General features: G+C 45.3%; 1 protein-coding gene across 1 annotated transcript in view; it reads left to right on the top strand.

Annotated features, from left to right (window-relative positions):
- Positions 1–873: 873 nt before the first annotated feature.
- The window catches only part of LOC144143486 (steroid hormone receptor ERR1-like), a 123,132-nt gene continuing 98,421 nt past the window's right edge, over positions 874–25,584 (top strand). Inside the window, exon 1 of the mRNA XM_077675235.1 lies at positions 874–1,095. The gene's annotated coding sequence lies outside the window, so the exon portion shown is untranslated. The remainder of the gene's footprint in view (positions 1,096–25,584) is intronic.

Genomic DNA, 25,584 nt, shown 5'->3' with positions numbered 1-25,584 from the left:
CCTTGTTTCTGAATTCGCAACCACAAAGCCGCCAATTCAAATTGAAACCGCTGCAACGGCCGACCGTTTCAATGTGCGCGGAGCACCGGTTTCGTGACTGTTATTGCTGTTATGTGCTTTTGCGTCCATCAGTTGTTGAGAGGACTGGCAAAACACGAGAATTGAGTGCTTGTGGAATGACAAATGTGGGAAATTCCGCATCGGAAGGCAGCTGTCGAGGCCAGAATATTCGATTCTTCAAACAGAAGGTGAGTGTTATGCACTCCGCTAGAAAGACGGTGCAAAGGAAACCGTTGTCGCCGTCAATACTTCATTTGTGCCCTTCGTTCGAAATCTTAGCGCAAGTGAACGAGTTGTTGTGGCAAAAAAAAAAAATGTTGTCACGAAAGCGACGTACAATTGCAGCGATCGAAATGAAATGATGTCCTGGCCTCTGTAAACTTGCGGATGTCAATAAACGATTTGTTCTCACTTGCTGCTCACTGTGGTCTGTGCCAGTCGAGGCCATCTGGTCACCTGGCGTAACATCACTTCACTAGCGCGGCGCAAGTAAACACGCGACCAGCGTGCCAGCCAGGAGCCAGCAGGAGCAGCCACGGCCGGACTCGACGCCCCTTTCGCGCGCGGGAGGAGGAGAGTCGAGTCCGGCCGTGGAGCAGCGAGCCGGCGGCCGCCGTGCGAGGGCAGCCATGTTATTAAGGAGCTCAAGCGGCCTGTGCAAAAAGCATCCGCCATGTTTACAAAGCCGTGTTTACAGCGCCATCAAGCGGGCGTACTGGGTAGTTCACGACGCCGCCACTACGCTTTTTCTGGCACTACAGGCAAAGCTAGACCTTTGCTTCTCTAAAATCCTCCCTGTTCTGTGGTAGTACGGTGCTTGCATGTGTGTGCGTGTGTGTGCGCGGCCCGTTGAATGTGGGTTACTGGGCCCGCAAGCCGTGCTGTTCCGAGACTTTCGCCTTCCGTGCGGATGGTGTCCGTGCTTCCGGCGGCCACGCCGCGTTCGGCGGCCCCCCTCGACCAGAAGCGATCGGCGATCGACGGCAGCGAGGCTCGCCACCCTTGACCTTTGCCGAGCATTGGGAGCGCTCAAAAGTAAGCCGTCGACACGCTAGGAAGCGCCGCGCGGGCCTCCCCCGATATCTGCGCTAAGCCTTTTCGGGCCGTCTGCACGCGCCCGATCGTCTGCTTGCTGGCGGGCTCGCGGCCGCTTGCGGCCGTGCTCGAAGACGTTGTGTGCCGATGCTGACGCAGTGAGGGAGGGGTTTATTTTTGAACGCGGCCGTCTTTTTTGAACCGCCGCTCAACGTTACCTACGGCTTCGGTTTCTCGGCCCGTTGCGACCGTTGCAGCGGCGCGGTGTCTACCCTGCTGCGGGTGGAAATCCGGGCAATCTCGCCTAATCTACGTCCCGTACGTGGTTCGATTTGCGTGTATACGCGGTTGGCCCGGAGCTCCTCGCCTATCGCCGGCAGCGTGATGTCTCGAGCCGACCGCACGTTTTGCGGAGCTGCCACGATTACGTCGACAGTCGCGTGGTTCGATGGTGCACAGCGTTTGCCCGCTTCGTCGCGTTGGTTTGCTTTCGTTTTCGCTTCCACGTCCATTAACCGAACGAAACGGCCTTTGGGAAGCGTCGCTCCTGTTTTGACGTCTGTCGCTCGGTGAAAGTGAAATTGAACTGAGGAGAGGCGATGGGTGTAAACACGGAAGCGACGGCGAAGCGCTTCCTCAGAGATGATTGCGACCGGCGTGGCGCTTCGCACTTTTCCTGGTGTCCGTGCGTGTGCGGGGACGTCGCAGTTATTACGTCAAAGCTCCTCACACGAATGCGCAATGGTTGTCACTCCAAGGCATGACGGATTGTGGGAAAAAAAAAAAAAAAATGTCGCATTACTTGCGGCGATGCGCTTACGACTAGCCGTGGGGTAACTCAGCGCTGCCACGTGATTACGTTCTCCGACGACCGTACCAGGGTGCCGTAGCGTCGCGCGTACACCGTGGTGACCACATTTGTTACTAATTACGGTATCCACACTTTTTTGTGCGGTAATCGTGACCAAAAGTGCGCTACGGTTCCCGTGTTATCGAATTATTTACGGGCGTCGACCGTTGTGATGTTTTTTTAAAAGTGGGGGAGCTATATACACGTGGTCGGAAGTGAATTGAGCTTGACGTGACCTCATCGTGCCGACGCAACACCAGGAATGTTCTAACTAGAATTCCCATCTGCCATATGCTGTCATGTGCCATATACAAACGATGATAAAGCCCTGATGCTGTTCTGATCATATATGGTTTACGATTGATTAAGCTGCTTTCCAGGAAAATTGTGCTTTTGGTAACGCCCGGTCGCAGTCGTTCACATAGCTTCATGACAACTACAGCAGAACAATGAAGTGTCAGTAAGCTGCGCTTTTTCGCCTTGCAAGCTTCATTGGTTGACACGTGTGTCTGGAATTGTGGCGGTTGTGTGAAGAGCTAATCGTTTTATTTATGAGGCGCCATTGTTGTGTTTCGAATCGCATTAAGTACAGTGATGTGTAGTGAGGGCGTAGAGCGTTTAACCCCGTTTTTTGTACAATTGTCTTTAAAAGAATGGAGAAGGAGGTGGCATGTTATTCCTGTTCCGAACTCTGTTCTATCGAGTGACCAAATTCATTTAAAGAGTTCACTCCATCGTACAACACCAACACACCACAACTCCTCAGCAAGAAATTAAAGCAAACAGCATTTGCCTCATAAACATAATGCGTGCAATGAAATTTTGTTGAGTCGCAAGTTGCGAAAGCCTGCAATCTGATTCCGCTGAGTCTCAAGGTGCGATTGAGCTTAGGCAAAAATATGATATGTGCGAAGGATAAAAAATTGCATAGCAAGGTATTACACTTCTAGAAAAGGCCTTGAGGACATTACGCGCTTCTTATGAGTCGGATGCAAAAGCATTAATGTTCAATTCATCGTTATTCGCAAATCCTTTCAAGTGTGTGAAAGTTGTGGGTTGGTATGTTGACGTTGCAACCAAATGGGAATTGGCCGTTAGCTTGTGAAGGCATCTATGATCGCCACTGTCCAATTCACCTGAGTGGGTATCTTGTTACGCCTATATCCAACCTTGATGTGTGGTTACATGAGTTTGGCCTGCCGACGTACCAAGTGACATCAAACTCGCGGTTTGTCGAGCTGTGTGTTCCGGTTATTGGCATTTTTCAATGTCCACCTTTAGTAAGCGGTAGTCACAGAGTCGAGCTGGTGGTGAAAAGCAAAAGCGCCGGTGTGTAGGATATTTCGGCGCACGTTAAAGATCCCCAAGTGGTCAAAATTAATCCCGAGCCCTCCACTACGGCGCGCCTTACCGCCTGCGTTGCGTCGGCGCGTTAATGAGAGTAAAGCTGGTGTGGTGGGATGTGTACTTGACCCGCATTGCACAGGTGAGGTTTCAAATTTCATCCGCACCCAAATTTATTTAAGTTTCTTTTCGACACAATTTCCTGCCGTCGGCCCTTTTAGGATCTGCTTTGCTGCTACATACACAAGATGACGGCTTTTCTCTGCTCAGTAGTCCATTTAACGCTTTTGCATCAAAATCCATTGCTTCTAGCAACTGTGTCGTCAAGGCGCTTGTCTGAGAAAAGTTTGTTTCCCTGCAAATGCCCTTGCCTGACGCCACTGGGTGCACAGAGAAAAACCAAGTAACATTATACGACGCTTTTGCTGAAGAAGTGAGGCAGCCAAAGTTGATGCATTATTTTATATTAGATAAAATTTCCATTTCTTTTATTTGCTTCGTTGCAAGAAGCGACGAGTGCAATATTTTGCACAAGCCTCGTTTGCGTGTACTTTTGTGCAGCATATTGGCATATTGGACCCATCTCATTCTTGGGCAATATCATTGCAGCGTCATTACTGCGGTAAATTTGAGTAGTTCCCACAGTGACGAGGTAGCTTTTGAAGTCGGGAGGATTATGAACAAATTGCACCCTTTTTCTCTCGTGAGCCATTGAGGGTTCAAGTGAGCTCAAGTTGTCCAGTTAGAGACAAGTTATAGTCATCCAAAGCAATAACCAAGTCTATGGCAGCGCTGTTACGTGGTGTGGGGGTTTATTCTATTCTGAAACGCTCCGCTATGTTTTACTGGCTTTTAGCTGGAATTCCAAACTTCCAGATTCGTAACGACCGCCCACTTTCGGGTGCTACGCAAAATACATCATAGGGCTTTTGCCACGTTCTACAATAGCACATGAAGCAGGTAATTTGAAACCCACTCCTCTAAGCATTAATTCCAAAGTGATCGCAGCAACAAGCGCCCATTTTTTTAAATGAAGTAAAGTTGCGTGTTGTATTTTTTTGGTTTCGTAAAGTGGTTCTAGCAGTGCATCGTTTCCCCGCTTTGAACGGATCCTTGTGGTGTTTTGATATGATTCTGATAATGCATGCTGATAACGAGCTGATAATGCGTGCTTCAAAATTGCTTTCCCTAAATGTCAGTTGTGGGGAAGTCCTAGTCGTTTATAGGTAAAGTTCCGTCGTCACACTTTGCAAACCAACCCAACAAGTAAGCTTTATTATTTTGCCCCGTTGCCCGAAATTTCAAAATTTGTGCGTTCAAATTCCTATTTTTTGGTTTGTGTTACGTTTGTTGATGTCTATGCAGTTGCTGAGCAGTAATTTTTGGACTCTAAAAATATGTAATTCTGGAATATCGTGGAATTTACTACCTACTGGGATTTGTCCATTACTGCGGCATGGATTTTTCAACCTACATTCTATCATTTACATGGTTTTTAAATTCCTTTCAGCTTGAGAAAAAAAAAATCAGTCAGCTACTGTAGTTCTGTGGGAACAAGTATACCTTGCACACTTAATTTTTCAGATTGAAGCTTATTTGTGTTTATCTGTTTGCTAAGGATGCCAAAGAGGGGAAAGCGCAACACAGACGAAACACAAGAAGAAGAAAGCGACATCCACGAGCTCTGACTTGCAACTGACTTTATCTTTCGGCATGTCATATATGCACGCTGACAGTAAAAAAAAAAGCATAAAAAAACATGAAAGCTGGATATAACCCAACCAGTCATCATGCTGCACCAACGCCATGTGCCACTAACACGTGCTGAACTATCTCTGGGACAGGAAAGTAATCTCTTTTTGCGAGAGGGACAACGAGGGTACATTCACACATTTTTCTTTACGGCGCTCTAGTTCTGTGGTTTCAATAATTTCTCTAGTTATTTTATCTTCGTGTTTTGCAACGACCTGTGTTTTGTGAAAGATAGGGGCGCAGCCACGGCAATCCCGACAGTGGACACCTAAGTGGCCACTAGTCACCTTATGTACGCTATAGTTATGTTCCTTTAATCTTTTATTACGGCGTCATCCCGTTTGGCCTACGTACGTTTTCCCACAGGACAGTGGAATTGAATAGACGACGCCTTCAGCACATTCTTTCATGCTTTTTCTGCTTTTCTTGTATTTTTTGAATGTCAGCGTATATATGTGACATTCCGAAAATTAGTCAGTTGGAAGTCGGAGCTCGTGGTTATCATTTTCTTCTTTTTGTGCTTCGTCTGTGTTGCGCTGTTCCCCTCTTTGTAATTATGCACCAACTCGCCCAAGCCTTAACCCTTGCTAAGGATGCCCCCACCCACTTACTTTTGTTCATTGTTAATATAACAATACGTGCTCCAGATCGCTCCCCATTAGGTCTTTGTCACATAACCGCCATCTGTGAAGATTAAGGATTTGGAATTTTTTCTGATCGTTTGCTTCTAGTTGAACCCATCATATGCCTGCTGACGCATGAAGCTACGGATTTGATTACCACCCGCACAGGCTGCTACGTCTGATGGAGGCAAAATGCAGCACACAATTACGCTGGTTGGTTCGACACTTCGACACCCATGTTGCAATTTTTTTTGTCTTGTTTGCTTAAGCAATATTGCCAGTGGTGAAAGGGTTGCATAATTTGTGGGCATTTGTAGTCTTGAAACAAAATGGAAACATATTACGGCTAAATTATTGGATGTTTTTTATCGTGTCAACACTGTTCCAAGTGCGATTTCAATTGTCCGGAATAGGTGGAACTGAAAAATTTTCTGCTGAAAGATGCACGTTTAGCGTACGCTTCTTCAGATGGTGCAGTACCATCGGTACGAGGTAGTGACGGTACGAGGTACCGACACACCACCAGTCGAGCAGCCGAGTTGAAGAGGGAATTTGTTCTTTATAAGCATCTTAATCGGCGCGACAAAAGTGCGTTTTCTTCCAACCAGGATGTTTTTCAGGAGCAACAGCTGCCCGTCAAAGAATTAAGGCCAAAGGTTGCTAGGCGGCTGACATTTCGTTGCCCGCGCGCTGTTTTCAACGTGTTCTTCATTAGCCGTCAATTCATCACAATCGGGGATTCAGAGCTGCGCATGAGCACTGTGCATGGCGGTGCGGGGCATTCATCTTTGCGTGCGTCCGTCTCTTGTGTGGTGAGCCTTGTCGCATGCTTCTTCATTGAACATTGCATTCAAGCAAACGCTGTGCATTTTGGGTTGCTTTGGCTGCTGCTTCGATGGATTTTGATAACGCTCGCAACAAAGTCAGCGTGGGTGGTGGAACAGATAACGATCTTAAAGTGTACTATTTTGAATTCAGCTTAATGAAGAGAGCTCTTCTCTTACTTCTCAGTGAATAATCTCATACCCCTGGTACACTAGTGTCCGAATGTCCTTTGAACCAAATGTCATTTGACTCAAATGCGAAGTTGTGCTGCTCCACTGGGTTTTGAAATGCCATCCGGCTAGAATGACATTCGAGCCACATGAGCACCCAGAGAGGCATTTCGGGCCTTCGAATGCCATTTCTAGCACTCTAGCACGCAGCGTTCCAAGTCAGCATAAACAAATACATTACGGAAGTACTTAAAACAAACAAAATATTCTTAACTGTGGGACTTTGTTTACTTCTTATTCACTTAAATCATGATATCGAGATGTATAATAATTCTATACTCTCAGCACAAGTGCGAGCAAGCGACAAACCAGTGTGGCCAGACAGCAAAAAAAAAAAAAAAAAAGAAAACTTGATTGCGATTCAGAATTAAGCAAAAACCGCATCAAAGCTTGCATTATTTATAATTTGATATCGTTTTAATGACAAAGACTGCTGCTGAATTTGATTGTTACATTATTGTGTAAAAACGAAACTAGACAGCAGCAGCACCTTGCAGCACGGTGAGCAATTGTTAAAGCTTTCAAATGCCATTGAAATTGTAGTGGAGCACATTGGATTCTGAGTGGCATTCAAAGCCCCTCACTTGAGTCAGATGACATTCGGTTCGAATTATATTCGGGCACCTGTGTAGTAGGGGTATAACCTTTAGTGCAGAATTTTGTTCTTACCGCAATTTGTTTTAACCGGGACATACTGGCATCTCTATGTTCAGTGTAAATGGGAAACTACTTCTTGTTTGTATTTTCGAGAAATTGGGCCTCATTTTTGTTTCCATTGTTGATACGAAAATACTTTTTATTGGGGCTGTTCACTTGTGTCCGTCTATAGACATTCGTAATGCTGGAAGCACGATTGTCAAAAAAATTAAAGTGTTCATATGCCTATCCTTGTCCATCTTTGTTGCAAATGAGTATTTAAGTACCCCCTTCTACCACTACTCTTCATTGCATGAAGCAGAAATAAGGGTGTTTGAACGGGTTTCACTTTATCACACCCTGTGTTTTATATGTTTGTGCGTATAGATTGAAGGCTCGAACTGTAGCGGTAAAATCACAGAATTGTAGACCTGGCCAGTAGCAGGCAGTAGAAGGCAGCTACGCGTTTGAGTAATCTTGAAGTATCAGAATGTTTTGCATATCTATCTAGCCGTGTCGCAAACGTGTGTGTTTTCTTTCTCCATACAGAAGTGCTTGAGCGAAAAAAACAAAACAAAAACAACGCTTAAGGGCTTGTTGACCAGTCGGTCGTACTTCGCTTGCAAATTTATTGACCGTGAATATTGGAACAGAACATGTCATGGATCATGAATAAGGCTGCAGTTATGTGCTGATGAGTTATCCTTTTTGCATATTTACATATGTGTGCGCTATACTAAAGTTTTGTGTACTTTTTGCATATCTGTATATATGTACACTATACAACGTACACTTTATAAGTTAATGTGTACATTACTACTTAGGTTACGTACACTTTTTGCGTCTCAACCAGTCTGGTGCTTCAATTCGCACGTGTGCTGCCAGTTATGCATGCCGATTCCCTTATACAACCAACATTGACTGAATACTATGTATCGTTGGGGATTACGTCATTGTATCGATTTGCGTTTATCACTCCTCTCCGTCTCAATCTCGCTTTCTGCCGGGTGAACTCATGGTTCCACTATGTTTGCATGCATCGGACTTTGGCTCTCCCTGGGTTGTAAAGATAGCTCGTTACGCAACATACTCTCGCTTGTGTCGTCATTAATTAGCGGGGACACTGTTGGCTGGGTGCCACATGAGGCACCCGATAGCCCCTGGCTTGGCGCTTTGAGATACGGATATTGACGCTCTCGGCCTATTCTGCAAACAGCTTTTGTTAGTGGCTATGGCGCTGTCTTCTCTCTTTTGAAGAGGAAAGGGTGCTGCTTGCTGTATTTTTTTAATATCAGCTAAAACTGCGTGTCGCTATTTGGTAGTGACAGAAACACATTGTTCTTCAGAACGCATTAAGCAGCGCTGCAGCCAATTAGTTTGCACTCTACTCGTGAATGTTTTAACCTAAAGGTGCGACAGAAATATTGTTCGGGTTGCAGCTGTGACACCGTATTAACTAGCATGTGTTGAGAACAAGTATTTTTGGATGCCACTTTCCTTTGGTGTAGAAGCGAGAACACTATATTTGGCGTTAATTGTACGGGGGAACTGGCATGCAGAATTGGCAGCACACGCGCTAATTGGAACACCATACTGGTAGAGATGCAAAAAGTATACATAACCTAGGTAGTGTAGTTGAACCTCGTGATAACAAAGTAGTGTCGGGGCAGTAAATAAGTTCGTTATATCCAGTATTTGTTGTAACCGTGGGGTAAAAATCGGCTTTAACGGATTGGAAATCTCGCTATTGCAAAAATTTTACATACAAAGACACTATATGCTAGGCTTTGAAACTACAATAAACGAGGTAATCGTTACCTGCCTCCTGGTGGCATTTCAAACTAAATAAACCAGAACATGACATGAAATTCAAACACAAAGATGTGTGTTAGATGAAACAGGCCTGAGTTCTTATTTATTTGAAGTAGGATGCGATCTTCGTCGTGTGGTTTTTCACAGCAATGAGGAAGATGACGTTCTCCACAGTGTCCATGCACGAAAGCGCCTTTTCTAGTTCCACGGTTTTGGTGGTTGGGAGTTTTTCCAAGTTGCTTATTAGCCTTTCTCAAATATTTGTTCATTATAGCCGATATCGCGCGTGGCTCTTGCAGTTTCGGTTTCATTACAAAAAAATGAGTGTCACTGAAATAAAGCGTGGCCAACCAAAGTTTGTATTTTTTTCGCTATAGCCGATAATTCGCTATATCGTGTTCGCTATAACGAGGTGCAACTGTATAGTACACTTTATGCAGTCTACGTATTATAGTGTACATATATATAGATATGCAAAACGTATGCATAACTTTAGTATAGTTCACATATATGCAAAGATGCAAAAAATATACTTCATCAGCATAAGCCCCCAGACTTATTCATGATCCATGCTATGTACTGTTCCAATATTTACTGTCAATAAATATGCAAGCGAGATTCGACCGACTGGTCAACAAGCCCTTTCAGCGTTTTTTCTTCACTCAAGCACTTTTGCATGTAGAAAGAAAACGTGCACGTTTGCGACACGCCTTGATGGATATGCCAAACGTACCGAGCTTTGGTTAGCAAACTGAATGAATAATGGAAAGAGCAGGCTTATATAAATATCGTTTCAAATTAGGCTCTTTCCTAAAATCTGGGGAAGGGAAGGAAAAAAAGGTAGTAGTGAGATAAAAATCCCTGTGCATTCAATGAGAGGCATTGGCAATGAGAGGCATTGACGCCGGTAAATCGCCGGCGATCTGCGTGGGCTAGATATCAGACGCGCGGCGACGAACGCGACCGGAAGCCTCGAGCTGTACTTTGAAGCTGCAGCCAATCACAGCTTTCTACTTCCTGTCTGCGCAGAGCGTCTGCGCATTGTACTCAGCAGCCAAAAAGCAGACGCTCTTTTTGAGCCTTTTTTGCATGTACGGCCCTTTTCTCGTGAACACTGCGTCCAGAAAACTGCCAGATAAGGGCAACAGTAGCGCGGCGGGTGAAAGTGTAGCTGAAATGGAACAATTGATGGTCATTGCAGTGAAGTTCTGCGCACAAAACTTAAAAGTAGCTGCAAAGCTAGCAAGCCAACGCGCAGCACGGACAGTTTTACTCATTGTTGCCATTTGGTAATGTTTTTGTGCTAACTATGACTCCAATTTAAAAAAAACACCGCCCTCGCAATAAACAAATAAATTAATATTAGTTGGGCCGTTTGTATCAAGTTTTATTAGTCAGTAGTTATGTTTTTATTGAAGACAACTTAAAAGCAGGAATACATTTACGCATACCTTGTTTTAGATTTGACATTTCGCAACCTTGATGCAAGCAGCTCGCTGGTCGGTGGCATTCACCGCTTCATGTTGCAAGGAGGTTGGGGTCGACGAAAACTGCGCAGCGCGTTGATCCTCGGCTAACCCTACCTCGGCGGCCGTTGCGAGAACTTCACTGTTGAATTTCTCTGCATGGAGGTTGGTAGGGGTACATGATATAAGAATGCATTTGCATCACGTCATTGCGAGTAAGAATTGGTGAATCGGCCATAAGTAAAGTGACCATATTCTTCAGACCCCAAAGTGGGACAGGGGTGGGGGGGAGGCTGAAGGAAGAACGTGGCACCTTGAAGGGACATTAAGGCTTAATGCAATTTTGTTTTAACTGATAGATCATTCATGTCGTAGTTCTTTCGGCCTTTGTTCGATGAGCAATGCTGCATTATTTGCTGAATAAGTAAACAAGCACTGAAGCACGTCCACGCCCCGTTCGTCAAATACAGAAGGGTGTACTGAACGGTTTGTTGGTACACTGTAACTTCAAGAAAACAGCTGCAGACATCGGGACTAAGCAAGAAACACGCAACAGTTTCTTGCTTAGTCACGTCATGGGCGCTCCTTTGCTGAAGTTCCTCAAACGGTTTCTTTTGACCATTTCATTCCTCCAGCTTTTCATTAGTGACACTGGGCGTGACACCCGTTTTCCAGATTTCCTGCCAAAAGTGGGACAAAACACCGTCCCACAAGCACGCGGGACAGCAGGACCACAGCCGCAAAACGGGGACGCGTCCCGCCTAAATCGGGACGGCTGGTCACTTTAGCCATAAGCCTCTGCTGTCATCGTTGCTGGCAGCTGTCATCGTTACTAGCCTATCCTTTTGAGTGGGTATGAGGATTGTGGGTGGATATGGTGACGCCGCAGGCAAATGGGAATTGGCCAACTGGCTATAATTACCCTCTGATGGCAACTGTCATCGTCATTGGCCAATGGGCCTGAGCAGGCTTGTTGGTAGGCCTGTATTCAGCGTTAACAAGTTAGGTGACCTTAAAGAGACAGACGACCAATTTTGGTCAACTATATATTTTTTTAATCCCAAATCAAAGGGTATCACTTAAAGGGGTCCTGAAATACCTGCCGCCGATGCATGGATGTACATGTAACCAAATAAGACAATGTATTAGCAATCTCCTCCCGCAAGAATTTTGTTAAAGCGATGAGTATTAGCTAAGAAATCGTAAATCAAAAACCGCGCATTATCGTCGCGCCGCGTTTCCTCCTCTTTTCAACTGTTGACGGCGCGCTAGCACTGCCTCCCATGATGCTGCGCTAGTCAGCGGTGACGTACTTCCGCATTACGCTCCTCCGACTGCCGTCTGCTACGGGCAAGTTTTGTTGACACCATGAATTCCGCACTCCGCTCAAGGATGGATAAGCGAACGAAAAATCTGGCCGCATGTGTGCGGTGGCCTGGCCTTGCCCTTTCGCGGTGTGCGTTGCTGCAGTGCAGCACGTGACTTTTAATCGGCGGCGAACTCGCAGCCGCTGGGGAGGATCTTGCGCTCGGTCCCTTTCATGCACTGCGCACTGTTTATCCAAAAAGCGCCGTATCAGATGTGGCCCCGCTGGTGCCGGGTCTTATTTTGCGGTGGTGGTAATTCCTGCCGGCGGCATGTGAAAAGGACATTTTGAACCGGTACAGAACCCGTGCACAAAACGCGACAAACTTTGCAACAAAAGTGTGAGCTTTCCGCTGCGCGTAAAAGAGTAATACTTGGTCCAGATGACCTTGACGACCCAATCTAACGATTGCGCTACTTCATTTAGTGTGCTCAAAATGCCTTTCAGGGCCCCTTTAAAACACCTTCACCCGAAAACAGTTTTGCTGATAGCGCCCTATAGAACTTTTGAAATCGGAATTTTTATATTTACCAGCCGTACATGTCCAGCTAAAAGGAATGCTAGCAACCGTGACAGGGAGCCGTGTGGCAACACACAAATTAAAAGAGGTATTTGAAAACTTTTCCCTAGCTAAAACAACAGTAATGTCCAACCTTTCATATTCCTTCATGCTGTTTTTGAATCACGCGTTGAAGTCGACGGAGTTGTTTGGACACGTAATGTAGCGTCACGATTAGACACCACAAGTTGCCTCCTTTCAGCCTTCAGAAATTTTAGTGCGAAATTAAAATATATTTCCGCCTGTTTATTTAGAAATTACTTGCGGTTCCCCACCTTACTATATGAAACGCTGGCTTTTCATATTAGCTAGACGACACGCACTCCACAAAAATCGGTTGTCTGTCCCTTTTAACGCTGAGTGTAGAGAAGTGCTAAGGGACGTAAAACTGACTGTGCAGCAGGTTGCAGGTTATGGTTGATGCTGTTGTCACTTGCCCCCTTCACAGAATAATACCCGTGCCACACGTACACGAAAAGTGACATTGATGATGATGATGATGATGATTGGTTTCCCCTTTGTAGCGGTGTGATGACATGTCATCTTACCAAAAAGGATTAATATACCTATGTTTTATACTCTTGGTTTAATACTAGTGCTGCTTAAAGCAGGCACAAAAGCTTATTAGGCGTAAAATACTTTTTTTTTCTGTTACAGGTGGTAACTGTCCTAGGCAATATTCCCCTCTCTACTTCGAAAGTGCTTAATGCCTTAAGTTTTAATGACCATTTGCTCTAATGTCATTTGTGGCTTAAGGAGTTCCGCACAACTCATTCGCCTTCATGAACGCCTTAAATCTACCTACTCTTGAACGCGATGAGCACCAAGTGAAACGAACGAAACTCTCAGCGCCAGAGTGTTGACACGGAAACGTAGCTGAACTTCGAAATGAGACAATTTTTTGTGCACTCTTGGTGGCGAACTTCTCAGTTAGACAAAGTTCACTAAAACAGTGGCAAAAGGCAAACCATCGCATTAGTTGTCGTTTTGAATTTCTTGGATTTGGCTACCGCTGGCAGGCGACCGCAGCTGCTGAAGCCACTTTGAGAAACGTTTTACACCATTTTTTAGAAAACACTATTTTTCATAATGTTTTCTTTCACAAAAACATTTTTAATTCCTTGTAAGACATTTTTCTCTACTTTAAAAACTCCTAAAAGAGGAGTGCATTTCTCTTTTTGGTCATTATGACCGTCATGCATAGCACATTTAATGCCTTTGCGTTTTCGCATGTAGCACGGCCCGCCCAAATAATGTCATTCGGTATCTTAAGGAATTAAACACCGTATGTCATTTTTTGTGTACGTGTGGCACGTGTATAAGGGGAATGTTAGGCCAGCACATAGCCACTTTCACTGCCGATGGGAATTAGGATGAGAGGTTTTTGGCTACTCGGAGCCAATGAGAATTTCAAAGACAGCTGCACACGGCCAGTGGGAATTTTTATGACAAGTTCTGGCTGTGGGGATCTGGAGACACCACTATTCTTTGCCAGCTGGTCCAAGTAATGCACGAGTGGTGCTCACGCATTAAAGAAAAGAAACAACACTTGCTCAACACGATAGTGCTGTGAAACGTACCAGGCTGCCTGAACCGAAACAGCCGATTTGTCGTCTTCAGCGAGCGCTGGCCTTCGCTGCCACACACAGCCGGCTTTAATGCATGCAAGAAGGCATTGTTCGCGCGGGCATCCCTCACAGGTGCATTCTGGCCCGTGCATGTGTGCTCCTCTATCGAGCAAGCACCTTCCCCGTAAATGACAGCACGCAGCCGTTGCGATGTGCGGCCCGCTTCGTGGCGTTGAAAAGAGCCGGGGACGAAAATGTTTTCCTCTTTAGTTTTCGTCTTTTTGCCTCCGTGATTCGTTTTTACTTCTTTGCTCCGGGACACTCGTGCTTTGTGAGCCTTCAGACCGTTTGCGAGCAGCAAGTCCTTTATTGATCACGAGAGGCCCGGTGTTTTAAAAAAGAAGGCACCTGTGAAGACTCGTTTCAAGAATGTTTCTGCTGTCGTTGACACGTGCCGTAGCATATTGACTTTTTGACACCTTGCATGGAACAGTGTTTTCCCCTGTCTCTTATTTTTTACCTTGCTGAAGCAGAAGTTCTGTCACGTTGTCCGGAATAAAAGGTCCAGGCTGGTGCACCTCGTCGAAACGATCAATGTTGTCACAGTGTTTGTATGCAACCTGTGGTTGTGGTTTCGATTTGGAAAGGCAGGTTTGGTTGAATAACTTACGATCGAAGGCACGTGAGGCTACATTCTAATGCGGTTGCGTTGGTTGTCGGTTCCCGCAGTTTTGAATTGTAAAGGGTTGGTGCTTGATTCCTTCTTATCAATGGACGTGCACTGGACTCCCAGCTTGAATGAGGCAGGTATATTTGAAGTCAGTAGATGCGGTTTGTGAATTTGTTGCTAAGTGTATTTCCTGGTGGTAATTGAAAAAGTAAAGCCACTTTAAGTACGTAAAGGTTTTCAAGTTTGTTAGTAAGCGGTGTAGTGAAAAATCAACAGCATAACTAGTGTGAAAAAAGACTCATCGGGGGGTCACATTTCAGTTATAACTACCGGGACTGTTGGGTAATTTTTTAGAATCTTATCGACGGGTGTCTGCAAAGGGAGTGGGCATATGGTATGGCTGGATTTTAGTGTTTGGGCGCTCAAGTACCGGTTTTATACTTGATAGCCCCCTTGCCCCATTCCATTATATCATGCAGAATTTGAAAAACATCTGTGCACCAATGTGATTTTGGCAAGCACCATCACTTAGTTCCTCAAATTCATAATTTTTGTTAATAAACCTTACTGTTGGGCAAATTGATTCGTTAAACAAATCCAATACGTAATTTATTTCAATAAAACGTACTGTTAAGAGTGTCCTGATATGGGAACTCAAATTCATAATTTGTTTCAGTAAAATATTCACCACTTATTTAAATAACAGGCAGTTTTCAACAAGTTAGTTTATAATTTTGGAGTAAATACGCACTTCAGAACAATGGACAAAGGAAACAGATGGGACAGGAGCCGACCGACAGCTCATTTTATTCGGAAAAACCAAGCAGTGTAAACAGATGGGCTCGACTCTAGCTTGCATCCTCAAATCGCATACAAAGCCACTTATCTCCCTTTTACAGTTGGCAATTCGCTTGCATGCGTGTCGTAATGTGTTTGTGTGAACGTTGAGCTGACCGAGCGTTTCGTGTTGTTGCCTGCTTCAGTTAAGGTTTTCTTGCAGGCACTAACACGAACAACGTTTAAACTTATTACTTCGGTTAATTCATAATTTTCTTCTTTGGGTTGTGGTAAATGGCAAATGAACGAGTTGGCCGCACTGTTTATTGGTGGTAGGTAGGTGTTTGTGCACGTTCATTTTCTCGGCTGCAATGGCTAATTGCATCTCAACTATCTCAACTAGGGCCCCAACTTGTGTTACACAGGCCATACTTGTGGTAATAGCCTTGTAATATGTGTGAAAACTCTTTGCTTGCAGTACGCTGTCACATCGAGGGCCACTTTCCATTGTTTCTCGCTGTTTTTGTCAGCTGAAATTCACCGCTTTTCTTTTTGTGGGTGGCATTTTGTTTGCTTTTTTTTTTTTTCACGTCTGTTTCACAATAGCGACAACTCTGGTCGGGTGTTCCTAGTGTCGCAAACATTTGAACAGGGGCCGGTTGTGCACCAAAAGATTGCTCTGCTGCTGCCTCATTTTTATGACATTCGTTTTAGCTCCTGGGAGGTGGCTATGTTGGGATTTTGCGGTAAGCTTAGTTTTTTGTCTCTCGTTACCTTGAGTATGCAGAGGCACGCAGTTGACGAAGATTATGTAGCGCTTCTTCAGTTTAAGGAAAGGAAATTAATATATTTGCATCTGCCTTGATGCAGTTTAGGGCTGTGTAAAGCGAACTCAGTCAAACACCGACCTGTCGGGGGAAGTTACCGTATTTTCCTGCGTATAACCCACACCAAAAATGCAAAAATTTCAGGGGTGAAGTAGAGGTGCGGAATATAGGCGAGGCGTTTCCTTTGGCGCAGCTTCTTCTCCGCAATGCACGTATGGTTGTGATGCCCCTACAGCAGTTATAGTGACTCAGCCACTGCTATCCCATTGACAGTGGTTATTTCGCACACACTGCTCAACAATATACCAACCTGAAAAAATGCACACGGCAAGTCATCTAGTTACATAATCAGCTAGGTGAGTTTTTTGCATAAACAAATGTGTAATGTTGCTCGAGTAGTAGATTTTGGTCCATCCTCTTGTGTCTAAAATATGCGGGTTATATGCAGGGGTGGGTTATATGCGCGAAAATACGGTGTTCTCTAGCAGCTGTGCTAACCGGGAAGCTAGCTAGTGGCAGCATGAGAGTGAAGTAATCATTGCAGAGGTTTTTATCGCAGCACACCTTGGTCCAAGCAAAAATGTCCCCATATGTATGTTGACACATCATCGTCATGATGACCTCACCGAACCAATGGATGATGTGCACCAGATGTTTTAACAACGAAAAATAGAAACAGCTTAGGTGGAAAGCTCCACTAGGAAAAAAAAAAAAATTTCAGACGGGACGTCGTTGAGTTTTGCAAACGGGATCCATTGAAATAGTAATTGCTGTAATCATTAATTTGTCATGTCTCTAACCAAGTGCGTGCATGGACTGTCTATTAGTGGTGTATTTATAGTTAATGCCACAAGATTCACTACCGCACAGAATGAAGAATTGAATGTAGTTTTCATATTGTGACTAACTAGGTTTTGCCAGCTAATGTAATTTAAAATTTCCAAATTTATTCGGAAAAATGCAAAAGTTTGCGTTTTTGGTGGCACTTTGTTTTGACTTTGCATTGGTGCAGGAGATATATAGGATTTGCTAAAATTATTTCAATGGAGATGCTGATTGATTGATTTGATTGTAGGGCTTTAACGCGCCTACGCAATGCAGGCGATGAGGCGGGCTGTAGTTGAGGTCTCCAAATTAATTTTGACCACCTGGGGATATTTAACGTGCGCCGAAATCTTGTACACATGGGTGTTCTTGCTGTTCACCTCTATCAGAAAAGCGGCCGCTGCGGCCGGGAATCGAACCCGTGTCCTCGTGCTCAGCAGTACAACGCCTTAGCCACTGAGCCACCGCGTCGTTGCTCTTACTAGTTCATTAGGAGAACTGGAAAACTTGTTTCTGAAGTTGACGTTACTTTAGAAAAGCAGTTCAACGTTATTTGGAGTGGGAATATTACGGCAGCTACTGGAATTCCTTGTGCAGTTTTAACGCTGCCGGTGACGAACCCATTGCTGGTTAAACATGCGAGTTAAATACGGCTTTATGAAGCCACAGAAAAACAATGCCCAAAGTTAGCTTTGGTACACCTTATATATAGAGATATAAAGTGAAATACCGAAATCACTCACAGGTGATGGGTACATCGCAAGCCATATGTAGAGCTTAAAGGAAGAACTATGGCCAGAAGAATCTTTGACACATGAAAACCTTTAAAGGGGCCCTGAAGACAAAATACAACTTTGTTTTATTTGAAAAAATTAGACTTTAGTGGCTCACTCAGCTCCACTGCAGCCACAAAAGACGTTTTTTTTTAGCTAAAAATGCAAGAAATATGGAACAACTTTCAAATTTCGTGCCATAGTGATGTAATATATGGGCAAGAGTGGCGTGTCATGGGCCATCACTGAGAACTATTGTTAGTGTGTTAAATGTGCGTTAGTATTCAAGTGATGTGATCAAACAGAATTAGTGGCCCCCTACAATCGTCCAGTCGTATTTTTTGGCGGTGGCTTAGTTCGGTGGCCACCACTCGCTCAAACGAGATTCTGTGACGTCGTAGAAAAATTGCCGGAATGTGGCGAGGGAGTTGCTCTTTTGATAATGTTTTCTTTAATATCTCAATGATTTTTGTGACGTTGGCGACAAAATTGGTATTGTCGTTGTCAGGGCAAAACATAATTTTTTAATGAGTTGAATTTGTATTTTGTTTTCATAGCCTCTTAAACCATTCGGTGAAAACTTCGAGGAACTAGTCAGACTTACTCGAGAACTGGTTGCGCCGACGGAATGAAAAGCGAACGCAGCGTCTGTACCTCACACACAGAACTGTGAGAGCGCGGCACGGAAACATGCCCAGAAGCACAGCAGGTTCCAATTACGCATGAATGGGGGAGAACTCTTGCACGGAGGAAGAATGGACGCGAGCAGCCGTGGAGTTGTTGCCAACATTTCGACAGCCACGCACGCGTTCATTCAGCCGTGAGGAAGGGGAGGGGTTCCTCGTTACTTGGCTCGTCGCACCGAGGGGGAAGGGGGAGGGACCCTTTGTGCGCCAAGCTGTTTATGAGTGGAGACAACTGATCCCGCTTTGTACGGATGAAGGATGAGGTTGTGCCTATGCACTCGCCGCACGATGTTGTCGTCAGTGTGTTTCGTGCGGCCCCTCACCCTCTTTTCTTTCCGAGCGCAGTGAAGAAATGTTACGCTGCCTGTGCCTTGCTCCCTGTACTGGGCTGTCAATTTCGAAGCCACGCTGCGTGTTCCGTAAGATCTGTGCATGGCGTCGTATGTTCGATAGCCCGCTGCAGAGCCTGTTGTTTGATTTGGTGGGAGAACAATAAGACCCCTTCTTGTTGAATCGCGCTCTCTAAGTTTTACCAAATAAGACCGGTGTGCATTTCAACGCGTGTTGTAAAAGTCCTGTGATATAATCTTAACTGTAGTTCTTCACCAAAGGGTACCTCATTGGTGAGGTACCCTTTGAAACTCCATTGGAGTGCATTGAAACTCCAATTTTTAAAGACGATAGTCTTTCTTGGGCTACTTAAGCCTGTTGTTTGATTCAGTGGGAGAACAATAAGACCCTTCCTTGTTGAATCGCGATCTAAGTTTTACCAAATAAGACCGCTGTGCATTTCAACGCATGTTGTAAAAGTCCTGTGATATAATCTTGACTGTAGTTCTTCACCAAAGGGTACCTCATTGGTGAGGTCTTGAGAGCATTGAAACTCCAATTTGTAAAGACAATAGTTGTTCTTGGGCTACTTAAACGCCGAAATTTGGGTCTGTCTGTCTGTCTGTCTGTCTGACTCGATTCAGCCACCCGGCCAAAGGAAGGCAAGAGCTTTATATACCCACAGCCAAATCTAAACGTTTTAAGTCCAGTGGCACTGTTCATACAGTCCACATTGTTGAGCAAGAACAAAACATTAAGCAAATATGCGGCCGAAGATCAATACGTTGCTTTCAGTGTTCCTTTAAAAAATATTGATGCATGCTTGATTGTTATGATAGCAAATCAAATACTACATCCACTGCATTCACTTTGTCGCCTGCTGTCACCTGGGCTACTATAGCTTCTGGCGGCATTTTAAGAAATGAAATGGCAACAGCAACGAAAGCTTCCACTGGGTAGGTTCCATGTTCCGCTTGGAATGCATACGGAGTAGGGCAATGTGGTTCTATAAACGTTGAAGTAGGGTGCCTCGATTCACACGCATCTTTGCCGTACGGCAGCACTGGCATCGAGGCACCCGGCCTGTAGCAGTGGAACGCGGTAAATTTAAATCGACTTGAGCGAACCTCCACAGTGTTTACCTTCGGAGGAGTGCAATGGAGGAGTGGGAAAGCGAAGAAAGGCATTTACTTGGCAAATGTCGACGAAAGAATGTCATCTCTGGTCGGCGTTTGCAACGAAAAGAGCAGATACATGGCCAATTTTTTTTCACTTGTAGCCCTATTATGGTAGAGACAAGAGGTTAAGAGCATTGATGGCTTCACAGCTAAACTGATAAGTTAACTTTGTGGGTTACCGGACGAATCTCAATATTAGCTGCATTGCAGCATTTTAGTATACAATTGAGTGAGTTTTTTGATAAAGCTTAGTGACCTTGTCTCTTGCACTGATATTCAGAATCTGATTTAATCAACTGCAATGTACCGTCATAGTGTGTACGCTTCTTGCCACCTTGTACGTGCGCCCTAACGAGGTAACTGACGGTGTCATGTTGTATGGTAACCTGAATGAGGCGTGTAACACATACTTGTTGGCATTGTTCAGCTATCTGTTACCACCTGTCACTCATATTTTAATGCAGAAAGCAGCAGAGATTGGCATTTTTATGAAATGCGTTAATGCTTCTGCGCACCTCCTCGCGGTAATCCCAATTTTTCCCTTTTTGCAACTGACACAATCACCATTCAATAAAATCAAGAAGTGCCCATTCTAGGTCTCATGGGATAGTAACAGGATCACACGCAGGCTATTACTTCCACCCGTTAGTATTGGAACATAGGTTTTGCAGGATGGATGCTCATGTACAGCTCTGGACTCTTTCCAGCTCCACTCAACACAGTTTATGCAGTAGAGTATATGGACTAGCACGGGAGTACGATTTTGGATCCTACTCCATATTCTGCTTTACACGGTACTCAGGAGTGGGTTGAACCACCTCTGTCGCCCACAAGGAGTGGTTTGATGATTGGATGACAGTGGTCGATTTTGACATGCTTGGCTCCTACGGGGCACATTGAGTGATTGATTGCAGGGCTTAACATGCCGGTGCAACACAGGCGATGAAGCGCGCCGTAGTCGAGGGCTCTGGGCTAATTTTGACCACCTGGGGATCAACCGTGCGCCAAAATCCCGTACACACGGGCGTTATTGCTTTTCGCCTCCATCAGAAAAGTGGCTGCCGCGGCCGGGAATCGAACCCGCCACCTCGTGCTCAGCAGCGCAACGCCTTAGCCACTGAGCCACCGTGGTGGGTACGGGCACATTCCTTTACGCCCCGAGGACTTCTGTACACCCTGTAACTGAGAAGTACTCCCAGCTTTAAATCTCCAGGTGCGAGTCCGTGCTGTCCCACAGTTCCACAGATAGCAGGGCTGACCCTGAATTTGGCTCTGCGAGTTCGCTTCCCGCGTGACAGCGAGGTTGATGACTGTCGCCCCTGCTCGTTCCCCTCCCCCCTCGCTCCCCCCTCACTGTGGAAATGGCGAGAGTGCAGGGCCCAAGCTGTCTAGGCCGCCCCGAAGCTCTCTTTGTGGTCTAGCTCCCTCCGAGGCACTTCTTGGCACGCTGTCGACAGCTGCAACAACGATGGCAGTGGCATCGGGGGAGATTTTTATAGCGTCTTCGTCTCCTTCCCCCCTCCCGACATTGCATTTGATTTGCCAAGACACAAGGCGCTGCTGTTGTCTTCGTCCCTGAGCCTCTTCCGCTCCTGTTTAGACTTTCACATGAGGCGGGGAGCGGATTGAGGCAGCAACCCTTTCTGTGCCCCAGCAGCAGGCGTATATTATATTTGGCACTTGGCGCGTGGCACTGCGGTAGTGGCCGGGTGGCAGGCCTCTGGTGGCTGCTTCCCTGGCGTCGAGCCCTGCGGCTTTTGCCCGGGGTTGAAAGGGGTTTTTGAGCAGCCGTGGGCTGGGACCCTTCGCGTCGCCTAGTTTATCGCGGAGACCTTCAAATCGCTGTCGTGCCGCGGCCACTGCTGGTTTGTGGTCTCTTTATTATGCGCGACAGCGGGAGCGCTTTGTCGAGTGCGGTGGTGCGCTGGCTTGCGGAAGAATACGAGGCAGGCGTGGATAATCGCTGCCCTGATGCGAATACAAGGCAACTTTTCTTGTGTGCAGTTTGTCTGTTTAATGAATGGCATCCGTCCCGCTTGGAAAAGAAGTTGGAGAAAGTACCGTGGTGCTGGCGTGTCAGCACAGGCTTCCTGTTCATGAATGTGAGGTGACAAATCTTATTCTCCCCGCCTACGATATTTCTGGTGGAGCTGAAGCGAGAAACACTGGTTTCTGCCACGTTTGTTGTGCGTGGGAACACGTTTTCTATTGCGTATGATGTATATGCACGCTTTCTATTGCATATGATGTTTTTTGTTGTATATGATGTGCTGCTTCGCTGGGTTTAACCTCGAATGGGAATGCACGTTCGTTGGATACGAGTTGGTAAGGCTTTTTCTTGCTTGAGCAGACTTTTTCAATGAAGGAAGAAGTTGGATTGGAATTTGAATTGAATTTTCATTGGACTTGCGCTATTCGTGTTCATCAGAAGAGACTAAATTGCTGGAATAGCGTGTTGCAGCTGTTGCTACGGACAGTCTCTTTACGGCAGCTGCTTTTTGTGCGTGAATTAAATAACTAGCTAGCACGCTTTCCTGTGAAGCGCACCTTATTGCCTTTCGCACATTTTGTGATAATAAAAACAGCATGCGTCTCACCATGGCAAAGCATTGCTCTGAAGCCTGTTAGGAGGGCCATTGTGTACTAAAGTAATACCCCTGTCACACGGCAAACCTAATGTCATTCAAAGTGAATGACATTAGCTTTAATGACGTTCGGTTCGGCCGTGCAGGTCTACACGGCGAAACAAATTTCATTTGGGCATGATAGCGGTGACGATTAGCGAGCTCGCAAAACCACAAAATTACATTTCAAGCGCATCTATAATGTTTTCACGGATAATATTTTTTAAAAACATAACGAAGGATTATTGTCTAAAAATAAAAATATTAAGATCACAGTTTGGGTGACATCAGTAGACATCACAAGCCGAGACAAGTCTGCAAAAAATCCGTTTTAGTGTAGGGCGCGCACTGGGGATGAAATTTTGTTTTGTTAATACTTGTTTGTCTTTCTTTATTTGTACAACAACACAAAGCGGAAAACATCAGTTTATTGACAGTTTTTAGAAACAGTATTTTTTTGGTTTATTACTGAAATTTCTTGGCTAGTGATGCGCCACAGCTGTTGAGGCTACTCATTTGGCCGCCAACTGAGGTCCGAAACATCAGTTAGCCGCTAAATCTCATTCACCTCAAATGTCAATCGGTATTCTCGTGTAGCGCCGAGTTAATGACATTTAGAGTGAATGACATATGCTCTAAATGTCATTAGACCTGCTGTGTGACAGGGGTATTATGTTACTTGTTTCGAGAAACAAAGGTTTGGTGCTTGCTGGTTGCTTCCCTCTCATTCGCACAACGCATCTAGATAGGAGGAACAAGCTCTGTTGGCCTTGTATTGTACGAGATAAGATGCGGGTAAACAAATCTTTGTGTTGTCTTTTGGAGTAAATTGTAAAGGTGCTGCCTTCGGCTGGAAAATTGTGCGGGTTTTTCTGCAAATGCATTTCGTTCCGCACTTGCTTGTTTAACGAAAAAATTGGTGAAGCCGGAAGTGCTCAAGTTGTGTGTTGGAGAATGATAATGCCTCTGACAACACGAAGAGATTGAGGTAATTGCAAGTAGCTGGAAAACTAATTGTCTGTAGTCAGTGTTTTTGAAATGGCCACTGATTACACGAGCAAGCACGATGATTGTTCAAAAAATAAAAAAGAACTGGGTGTTGTGGCATTGTGTCAATATATACTTTTGGCAAGTTTATGAAACGTGCATTCCAGTTGTGGGAGCTTGACGGTCATTCTGCTTTGTTCAGAGGCAGGAATAGTGCGTTTATTGGTGCACGTTCCGTGCGTCAGCATTGACAGTTCGTGCCGACAGGAAGTGGTCAGAACAAGGTGTTGTAATCTCCTTGTATCTTGAGCTATCTTGAAATAACCACTTCCAGAACACACGTCGTTGTGGGCAGAGCACACCTTCCCCATCTAAATCGTTGCATTCGATGTGACCAAACTGGTTAGGTTGGCTAAGCACCTGGGCAAACTGGGCCCATTTCGACTTTCTGGAACACAGATCACCCGCACTCGGGTCAGAGTGTAAAAGATTAAACAGCGCTGCTCAGAAAACGTCTTTGTTCCTACGTACTTGGAACATTGGAACGAGAACATTTGCCCATTGCGGAACAATTTAGCGTTCCGTCTTGACTGGAAAGATTCTAGTTGAGTGCACACAGCACTCCTACGCACAACTTTTGCTGGTTGGCAGTTCGGCACTGCACAGTACGTTTATTAGAATTTTTCAGCAACAAGACTTCGAGGTGAATGCTAAGCCAATCAGATAAGATGAAGGTCACTGTGCAGACCAGTAGCTAGCAGCTTTGGTTGTAGCTGTATGCACTGTTCAAGTACATTGGAGCACAGTATAATGTATGTGTTTGCTTCATGTCATTGCTTCATAACAGCAGGCTTTGCGGCAGTTTTGCGCCTCTCTCCTCCAGAGCAGAGCGGCCACAGAACTCACCGTTGTATTTTTTTTTTTTTGCTTTTCCGTTGGCTCCTTGGGTTGAAGGGTGGGAGAAGTGGGGTAGCTTTATCCACGTGTGTTTTTCTCGCTCCCTCCCTTCCTCTGTGGCTCGAAATCGCTTCATGTTGTGGTTTTCTGTTAATTTTTTTTTCCCTCTGGTGGTGTGGATGCCCCGCCGCACCCCGCCAAGACTGCCATGTTCGCTACCCAGAATCACCAGCAGTGGTGGGCAACCCGAAAGTTGTTCGTCCTAACCGGAAAGTACGTGCAAGGCTGTTCGTCTTCAGCGTTGTTTTTTTTTTTCCATTGGGTCTATGGAAAACCAAGCAAACATTCCCACGTTGTTTGACATAAGCAAGGAAGTTCACGCTGACAACTCATTGGGGCCGCTACTTCGTTCAAAGCTTTTTTCGCTGATATATATATATATAAGGGTTGGCAGTCAAGAAAACCTCGGAAAGCAAAGGGGAGGTTGTGGTGGGTCATAGAAAGAGATGAAGAATTTTTTTAGTCGAAAAGAAAGTGGTGAAAAAATGCCCGCCGGGTGGGATCCGAACCCACGACCTCCAGAATACCGGTCTGGTGCGATCTTGACTGCCAACCCTTATTTTCTGTCTTATTTCACGGAGCCCCTCATTTCCCATTTTCTGATTCGCTATATATATATATATATATATATATATATATATATATATATATATATATATATATATAACGTTAAAATGAGTGCTCCACTTGTTCAGCAGCGATTGCTTAGCACATTTTTTCGCTTAATTTCTGCTGTATATTTCTCACTGCGCTCTCCCCCCTCTCCCCGCCTTTTGTGCTTGAGCCCGGAATTCTTTCTAGCGAAGCCCCTGCCCGTCTTTTTC

This window comes from Haemaphysalis longicornis, unplaced genomic scaffold (assembly GCF_048455015.1).
Source record: "Haemaphysalis longicornis isolate Haplotype H1 unplaced genomic scaffold, Haemaphysalis longicornis Haplotype H1 scaffold_6, whole genome shotgun sequence".
In the NCBI taxonomy this organism is placed as follows: domain Eukaryota; kingdom Metazoa; phylum Arthropoda; class Arachnida; order Ixodida; family Ixodidae; genus Haemaphysalis; species Haemaphysalis longicornis.
Note: the sequence above shows the minus strand (reverse complement) of the source record. Positions and strands in the feature narration are given on the sequence as shown.